The 8,760-nt window shown below is 47.3% G+C and overlaps 1 non-coding gene across 1 annotated transcript; it reads left to right on the top strand.

Annotated features, from left to right (window-relative positions):
* Nucleotides 1-276: 276 nt before the first annotated feature.
* Nucleotides 277-348, top strand: trnae-uuc (transfer RNA glutamic acid (anticodon UUC)). The gene has a single exon. It is a non-coding gene; the product is annotated as a tRNA-Glu (tRNA).
* The last annotated feature ends 8,412 nt before the right edge of the window (nt 349-8,760 follow it).

Raw genomic sequence — 8,760 nt, 5'->3', positions numbered from 1 at the left:
GAGGCCCAGGACCTGCATGTTCTCGGCAGAGTGGGAGGGGGGTTGAAATGTTGGGCCAGAGGGTGATGGGGTTGATTGCTGCGGGTGTCGTGGAGATGTTCCCTCAAGCGCTGTGACTTGACTCTGCGAGGAGTCTCCAGTCTCCCCAATGTCGAGGAGACAGCATCGGGAGCAATGGCATTGACATTGGTGGAAGCCTTCTCACGATCGTGGCCCAGGTTCGATTTCCGGGCAGGGAAGCAATTTACATTAGAGCTGTGAGGGCGCCCTGCTGTCTCCCTGGTGGTCTAGTGGTTAGGATTCGGCGCTTTCTCCGCTGTGGCCCGGGTTCGATTCCCGGTCAGGGAAGTATTTCTCAGTGGTTCTTTTGCCTACCCATTCTCCTTAAATGCGCTGTACAGTTCCTTATTGGTCTTCGTCGTTACTGGCTACTGCAGTGTGTATTGCCTCGTTGAAATAGTGTCCTGATTCAGGCTTGTTTGTATGTGTAGGGATCATTGCTTCTGTAGCTAAGTACTTGGTTCGTGTGTGTTGTTTTCCTGTAGACGCTGTTTTGAATTTACCATTGACTGTTCGCTCGACTGTGACATCGAGAAATGGCACTTTGTTGTTGTTCTCCTCTTTTGTGAATTTTATGCCAGTTAGGATATTGTTGATGGTGTTGTAGGTTTCCTCTAATTTACTTCATTTTTTGATGACAAAAGTGTCATCACTGTGGCGGACACAAAGTTTGGTTTGGATCGTTGGAAGGGCTGTTTGTTTGAGACTCTGCATTATTGCTTCTGCTAGGAATCCTGATACTGGTGGTTTCATGGGTGTTTCGTTGATTTGTTTGAGGCTTGTTACTGAATATGAAGTGGATGGTTAAGGCACAGTTCCACGAGCTGGATAGTGCTATCTTTGCTGATGAAGTTGGTGCTGTGTTTGTGTCTTTGGTTCTTCGAGTAGTGTCTCCAGTTTTCTTTGGCCACGTTGATGTTAATGGGTGTGAACAGGGCTGTTATGTCAAAGGACAGCATTATTCCATCCTCTTCTAACTTAGTGTCTTTGGTGTTCAGGAATTCTTGGATGGAGAAAATGGAGTGGCGTGAATCTTCGACTTGGTGTTCTAGTCTTCAGTGGAGGCCTTTGACTAGTCTGTATATTGGTGTTCCAAGGAGTGAGACTATGGCCTGAGGGGGGCTCCTGGTTTGAAGAGGAGGAGAACAACAACAAAGTGCCATTCTTAGATGTCACAGTAGAGCGAACAGTCAATAGGGAACTTCACACTAGCGTCTACAGAAAAACAACACACGCAAACCAAGTGCTTAACCACAGAAGCAATCATCCCAACACCCACAAACGAAGCTGCATCAGGACATTATTTCAATGAGCCACTACGCACTGCATATAGAGGATTATAAAATCATGAGGGATACGGATGAGGTGAACAGCAGGTGTCCTTTCCCTCAGCTGGGGGTTTCAGGATCAGGGAGCAAATATTTTGAGGTGAGTAGAGAAAGATTTTATAAAGACAGAACATGGATCGTTTTTAAGAGAGTGGTCTGAGTGCAGAATGAATGTCCAGAAGAAGTCATAGAGTCACAGAGATGTACAGCACAGAAACAGACTGTTTGGTCCAACTTGTCCATGCTGACCAACTATCCCAACACAATCTCGTCCCACCTGACAGCACACGGCCCCATATCCCTCCAAACCCTTCCTATTCATATACCTAACCAAATGCCTTTTAAATTTTGCAATCGTACTAGACTTCACCACTTCCTCTGGCGGTTCATTCAATAAACGTACAATCCTCTGCGTGAAAAAGTTGCCCCTTAGATCACTTTTGTATCTTTCCCCTCTAATGCTAAACCCATGCCCTCTCGTTCTGGACTCCCCCACCCCTGGGAAAAGAGTTTGTCTATTTATCCTATCCATACCCCTCATGATTTTATACACGTACAGTTACAACGTTTAAAAGACATTTGGATAAGTACATGAATATGAAAGGTTCGAAGGTTTATGGGCCAAACACTGGTAGGTGGGACGAGTTTAGTTTGAGAACATACTCAGCATGGACGAGTTGGATGAAGGGTCTGTTCAGTGCTGTCATACTCTGTGACTGACCTGTACTGGTCTTAAAACCATTTTCTTACCTCCACCCATAACCATCCACTTCTTTGTTGTTCAAAACTCAGATGAATTTAGCCTTGAATATGTTTAATGACCCCACTTCTGAACTGAATTCCTCTTCGTAATATACCACTTGCCTCGCTCATTGCCTGCTGCATCTGCCCGACAACTGGCATTGACTGGTGTGGAGGGACTCTGAGACCCCGTTGTACATCCATACATCATTCCTGATGAAGGGCTTGTGTCCGAAACGTTCACTGTCCTGCTCCTCAGATGCTACCTGACCTGTTCTGCTTTTCCAGTGCCACATTTTTCGACTTTCACCTCTAGTCCTCACTTTCTCCACATTCCAATATATCACCATTTAAACAATGCACTGCTTTTTTTTAAACAGCCAAGGCGATAACTTCACATTGCGGCACTGCACTTGCCATGTGTTTGCCAATTGAGACACAGACTTGGACCAACTTCGGGAAGAGGCAAAACACTGAGTTCTGAACAAAAACCGTAACACACTCAAAACGTCGGCACTGTTTACCTTTCCACAGATGCAGCTCGACCCGTTGGCTTTCTGCAGTATTCGCCGTGTTTGAACTGATAGAAGACAATGGTAATTCTGGGCGGGGCAGGTTGAATTATGAATTGAATAGTAGCTTCATCAACGAGACTGTGCGAACGATGCTCAGGCCTGTCTCTGTGGCGCAATTGGTCAGCGCGTTCGGCTCGTAAACGGATGGTTCATGGTTCGAGACTACGCAGGGCCGTCGTGTTTTTTGTTCACGCTCCTACCGCTTTCTTGGCTGCAAAGTTGCGCGTTTTTAATGGTGTCAGGAAAATGTTTCCCAAACGGAAATCTTTTCCACTGAAGTAGCACAAAGGGGTTTCTGAATTGATTGAATTTCTAAAGTAAATGACTGCGGATGCTAACAGTCCGAGACAGAAAGCGAAACTACTGGAGCAACTCAGTGGGTTTGGCTGCACCTGGATGAGGAAAAAAAAAGTTCTGAAATGTTGTCTCTGATTCTCTTTCTACAGATGCTGCCTGACCTGCTAAGTTGCTCCTGCAATTTCTGTATTTCTTTTTAAGTGAACGTCCATTTCATCTTTCAGACTCGCCATGTGCAGATATTTAACCCTTTCGAAACCTGTGAAATGATTGGATTCAAACAAACTCTGCAATGATTCACTCTTTCTCAGCTCCACAGGCAGAGAGACCTGGGAAATGAAGCTGTCAGTGTGGTTCTGTATTGGTGGGCCGAGAGGTGAATGCGATAGACATGAAATCCATTGCGGTTTCCCCACGCTGGTGTGAACCCTGCCGACTAGAGTTGAGAACTGTCGTCAAAAGGAAAGGGAGATTGTTCCACGGCTTTTTTAAAGATGCAAATCAGTGGAGGGGTTGAAATATTTCAATCACATTGGGACTGGTCGGGAATCTGCAACCCACTGCCTGTCAGGGTGGAACAAGCAGATATCCCCAGAGCTGCTTTTGAGGCGATGAGCCAAGTGTTTGGAAATGAGACTCGAACAGTGAGGGGCGTGAAGTCGTGGTCAAAATGAAGCAGGCACCTGAGGACAAAGGTGTTTTATTTGCCAGTGAAAGATACTGTTTCACAAAGTTGAGTCGATGGAAGGGAAGCAGTGACGGTGATTATCTTTGGCTGTTTACCTCTACCTCAAAAATTCGGCAGAATTTTAAAGTCACGAGGAAAAGAAGTAAAAGTGACATTAGGAAGAACGTTTTCGTACAGGGAGTGGTTAGGGTCAGTAAGTCCCTGTCTGACACTGACAAAGAGGAAGATTCAATGGACACAAAAGGGAATTCGGTGGTCACGTTCAGATGTGCAGATTTACGCTGAGAAGGCGAGAGAATGAAACGAATAGAGACACACGTTTACTTAAATGTAGAACCAGCAGAGCGAAGGTGGGCCGCATGGCCTCCGTCTGCGCTGTGACACATGTTGTGATTCAGTGTGAAATCACAGTTCGACCAACAGAATGTGGGAATTTAGAAATAAGTTTATATTTACACAGCCTCCATACGTCTGCGAAACGGCATATTACACGACAGCAGTGGAGGTCTTTGACATCAGGCTCGAACGTGCCTGCCGCGTGCCAGACGGAAACCTGAAGTGTTCTGTGGAAGGGGCGCCGCGTGTGGCAGCAGAGTGGCGCAGCGGGAGCGTGCTGGGCCCATAACCCAGAGGTCGATGGATCGAGACCATCCACTGCTATTGTTCTACGTCACCTCGAGTAAGATCACTTTAACATCGGTGCTCTTTTCTGCAAGTTGCATTCACTTACCAAATGTCGCATATCGATGCACTCGTCAAATCAAGTGGCCTGATTTTAGAGGTCTCAGTGGCATTCTGTACTTCGTCTGTTTCCTCCGAACTGAATCGCAAACCCAGTTCTCTGCGATGCCAATCAGCTGGTAAAGTTGAAACACATGCCTTGCGGTTTTGTCCATTCCTTGCAGTAATTCGCCACCCTGGTTCAGACGAGAATGACAAGCATGTCAGAAACCGCATCACGACTCAGACATAGCCCCCTACTATTAGGACGGATACCACCGATTGTGAATAACCTCAGAGAGAGAGAGAAGTGACAGACAGTCGCCGTGGACGCGATGGGCTGAACGGCTTCTGTCTGCGCGAGAATGATGCTACGTGTTTATGCCATCCCACTGCCTGTCTCTGGGACAGAGAGGCTGAGGGAGCAAAACTGCTTCATTTTTAACCGTCCCTGCCATGTTGGACTGCCTGCAGTCCCTCAGCTCAGGGCCGTGGGGATGACTCTCAGTGAGTGAAGGTTTCACTCGGAATTCTCTTCATCTGGGACACTTGGGGCTCAGATGTTAACTGCTGCGCGGTCGCAGCAAAGAAAGCGATGCCCACTTTGCAATAGACTTTCCGTAAGATTACTGCGTGAAGACGATTTCTGAACACCAAGAAGGCTGCACAACAATGTGAATTTACCTGAGCGAAGAGTCCTCGGTGTCCATTTCTTTCTGTCCTGCCAGCACAGCATCTTTCTATCTCTCCGATAACAGACCCTTGGAGAAAGTTCACAATCAAAGTTGTTCATGTTCCCCGCATTAATGTAACTGACACCTCTCACACCAAGGGTTTCAGAGAGAGAGAGAGAGAGAGAGAGCAGAAGAGCGAATGGACTCTACCCGCCCCCCACCCTACACCCCGTCCCACCGCCCAGAACAACGTGCAAGTAGAAATAAAATGGTTTAATTATCCACCAGTGGATATAGTCCAGTTCCTGGGGATGAGACAAAGTGGCCATTCTGCCCCGGGGACAGAATGACAAGCAGATGTTCTGGAAACGCTTTGCTGCTTGCAATTGTTGGGGCAATGTGGAATGTACTTCACACTGAGCAAGTTTCAGCTGGCTCAGAGTCTCCGATGTACATTGCTGTGTTTGCCGCCAGCTCAGAGAGAGAACAATAGAAAGGACGTATGAGTGAATAACGATCCGCGTGAGAGGGCGAATAACTGTTAATGGAGACTGTTGGCGGCTAACAATACGTAGTGTGTCATAGCAGACGAGGTGATAACAAGGAGTCGTTTGTGTGGTAGGGGTCAAGGACATGGGGGAGTTCAGGCCCTAAAGTGATGGAACTCGATATTGAAGACCGGAGGGCTGTAAGGTCTCCAAGTGGAACATGAGGTGTTGTTCTTACATCTGGAGCGAGAACACTGCTGCAAGCCTGAGACAGAGATGTTGGCCAGGGCACAGGGTGATGTGTTAAAGTGGCAGGCAACCGCAAGGTCAGGGCCTTTTTTCCGCGGGCAGAACCGGGATGCTCTGCGAAGCAGTCACCCAGTTTATGCTTCATGCTACATTGGGGAAACGACACTGTGAGCAGCGAATGCAGTGGACTAGGTTGTGGCAAAAGTGCTGCTTCACCTGGCAGGTATGTTTGAGCCCTTGGATATTCAGGAGGGAGCAGGTAAATGGGCAGGTGTTACACATTCGGCGGTTGCAGGGGAAAGTGCCTTGGCACCACGGGAGGTGGGTGTGGGATGTTGCGAGTGAAGGAAGAGTGGAACCGAGGTGGAACCCCTGGCACAACGGGTGCGTGTTGGGACCATAACCCAGCTGAGAACGCATTCTCTCCTATTCACTCAATGTCGTCTTTAGCAGCTTTCCGGTATAACAGCGCTCTGTTCTGCACCTCGCCTTCTAATATGCTTCCGAAAAAAGCTTGGACATAAATATTTCCCAGTGATATACTGGCCCAATGTTGAATTATCTGCCAGTGGAGAGAGCCCGGTTCCTGGGGACGGGACAAACAGCAGCAGGGAGACTGAATGAGAAGCAGTTGTTCAGGAAACTCTTTGCCGCTTGCAATTCTCAGAGCAATCTCAAATGTATTTCATACTGAGCAAGTCTCAGGTCGCGCAAGCGGTGTGGGGCGCTAGCAGCGTGCCGGCTCTCTGGCTCGTTGGTCTAGGCGTATGTTTCTCGCTTAGGGTCCTTTATTGTGCCGAATTGCGAGAGGTCCCGGGTTCAAATCGCGGGCGAGTCCGCGTTTTTTAACTTGACTTGTGCAAAACTGCCTGATTAATTTTCTCAAAAAACGCCTTCGTGAAACGAGGTTGGGCTGTCTGGAGTACGAATGAGGCGGAAAACAGGGAAGTGAAATGGTTCGAGATAGTGTTCAACAGATTGACGTGAGTGGTGCAGTGTTTGAGGAATGTCAGCAATCAAGGTAGATTGGAAAATTGGGACAGCTCTCCTCGGAGAACCGAACTTTTCCAAGTCATGAGGGACCCAGAAACAGGAAATAATGTTGTGAAAATGCTCCCACACCTGAAAGGATCCTCAACGATTCGGCAAGTGGAAAATGAGGTGTTGTTCTTTCATCTGGAGCTCGAACACTGCTCCAAGCCTGAAACAGAGATGTTGGCCAGGGAACAGGGTGATGTATTAAAGTGTCAGGCAACCGCATGGTCAGGGCCTTTTTAGTGAAACTGACACCTCTTACCCAAGGGATTCAGAGAGAGGGAGACAGCAGAAGAGCAGGTGATTGGAGTCAGCGCTGAACAGGTTGTCGTGAATTGTGCCGTGTATGAGGAATGTCAATAATGAAGGCAGATTGGAAAGTTGGGACAGCTCTCCTTGGAGACAGAAGTTTGAAATCTGGCCCAGTTGACGTTTTACAAGACATGAGGGGTTTAGACAGAGAAAATAATATAGTGAAAATGGTACCACGCCTGAAAGGATCACTAACAATTAGGCAGAGTCTTGAGGAGAGGAAGTAAAAATAACATTATGAAGAACGTTTTCGTGCAGAGAGTGGTTAGGGTCAGATTTACACAGTTGCGCTGGCACCCTTGTGGAGCTCTGAGTTGTCTTGTCCTGTTCTGTCGGTGTGTTCTGATCTCAAGTGTGAAACCTTTTCCCTCAGATGGTAATGAACTGGTGAAGTTGAAACACATGACTTGCTTTCCTTTGTCCATTTCCTGCGGTAAAGAATCAGACGCCCGTGTAACAAAAGACTTTCTGCAGGATTGCTGTGTCAAGGCAAATTCTGAACACCAAACAGGCTGCACAAGCAGGCACTCATATCAATTTACCTGGGGGAAGAGTCTGCGGTGTCCATTTCTGTCTGTCCCGATAGCACATTACCTTGCCATTTCTCCGATAACAGACCTTTGGAACAAGTTCAAAGTTGCCATTTGATGCATTCGTGTCAATGACGTCTCCTACCCCAAGTGATAGTGAGAGAGAGCAGAAGAGCGAATGGGCTCTGCCTTCCACCAGCACAGCTTGCAAATAGAAACAAAATGGTTCAATTATCCGCTACTGGAGAGAGCCCGGTCCCTGGGGACGGGACAAACAGCAGGGTCCTGGGAGCAGGAGACAGACTGAGAAGCAGATGTTCTTGAAACTCGTTGCGGCTTGAAGTTCTGGGAGCAATGTACAATGTATTTCGTACTGAGCAAGTCTCAGCTGCTTCTGGAGCTGGCTACGCCCACGGAATGTGGCTCGTTGGGCTCAGGGTATCAACAGATTGACGTGAATGGTGCCGTGCCTGAGGAGTGTCAGTTCTGAAGGTAGATTGGAAAGTTGGGACAGATCTCCTTGGACCTGTAGTTGCTGTGGAGGAGGATCATAAGACACAGAATATAGAATAAAAGATTATAGTGTCATGTAACATAAATGATATATTGAAGAAACCTAGATTGCTGTTGAGTCTTTCATCTTTTAAAACGGATTGTAGATTTCGGTTCATTAATCTGTAAATCCCAGAACTTTTTAAAAATCACATTCTCCAGGTAACTTAAGGTTCTATAAAATGAGGTGACACCTCAGGTCAGACAATGCATGAAAGCTGTGAGGGTAGGGTCTATCTGTATCCTAATCTTGAGTGAGACTGGTTCTATTTCCAAATATATAATCCTGCAAACGCAGATTCACCCCAAAGACTTCTATATGTGAGTGCATGCATGAGAGAGAGCGTGTGTGTGCGTGTGCATGCTGGGTACAGTGTGTGTGTGTGTGTGTGTGTGTGATGGAGTATAAGTATGTGAGATGGTGTATGCGTAAGGTTGAGTGTGGGGATGTATTACTGTGTGTCTGAGAGAGAGCATGTCTATCAGAGAAGGTCTGCACGAGCGTGTGAGT

The sequence above is a fragment of the Chiloscyllium plagiosum genome, unplaced genomic scaffold, assembly GCF_037043375.1.
Source record: "Chiloscyllium plagiosum isolate Xiang-an unplaced genomic scaffold, Cpla_swu_hap1 HiC_scaffold_27, whole genome shotgun sequence".
NCBI classification, from domain to species: domain Eukaryota; kingdom Metazoa; phylum Chordata; class Chondrichthyes; order Orectolobiformes; family Hemiscylliidae; genus Chiloscyllium; species Chiloscyllium plagiosum.
The sequence above is the reverse complement of the archived record's forward strand: the minus strand, read 5'-3'. Positions and strand labels throughout refer to the sequence as shown.